Genomic DNA, 484 nt, shown 5'->3' on the forward strand with positions numbered 1-484 from the left:
TCTCTCTGTGTGTATCTCTGTGTCTCTTTCCATCCCTCCTTCCTTCTCTCTAGTTTTGTCTCTCTTTCCTTTCTGTGTCTCTGTATCTTTTTCTGTCTCTGTCTCTCTCTGTCTCTTCTTCCTCAGTCTCTGTATGTTTCTTTCTGTCTCTCCCTTCATCCCTCCCTCCCTCCTTCTCTTTAGCTCTGTCTCTCTTCTCTGTGTCCATTTTTGTTTCTGTCTCTATCCCTTTGTTTCTCTGTCTTTATCTCTGTCTCTGTATGTCTCTGTTTCTGTCTCTATGTCTCTGTCTCAGTCTCTGTCTCTTCTTCTCTCTCTGTTTTTCTGTCTCTCTCTGTTTCTCTCTTTGTCTCTGTCTCTGTCTGTCTATCTCTGTGTCTCTCTGTCTGCCTGTCTCTCTCTCTCTCTCTCTCTGTCTCTCTGTTTCTCTCTCTCTGTGTGTCTCTCTTTCTGTCTTTATCTCTCTGTATTTCTGTCTCTCTCT

This window comes from Petaurus breviceps, unplaced genomic scaffold (genome assembly GCF_028583685.1).
Source record: "Petaurus breviceps papuanus isolate PSGF00001 unplaced genomic scaffold, PetGlider_PUasm1.0 90730, whole genome shotgun sequence".
Lineage (NCBI taxonomy): Eukaryota > Metazoa > Chordata > Mammalia > Diprotodontia > Petauridae > Petaurus > Petaurus breviceps.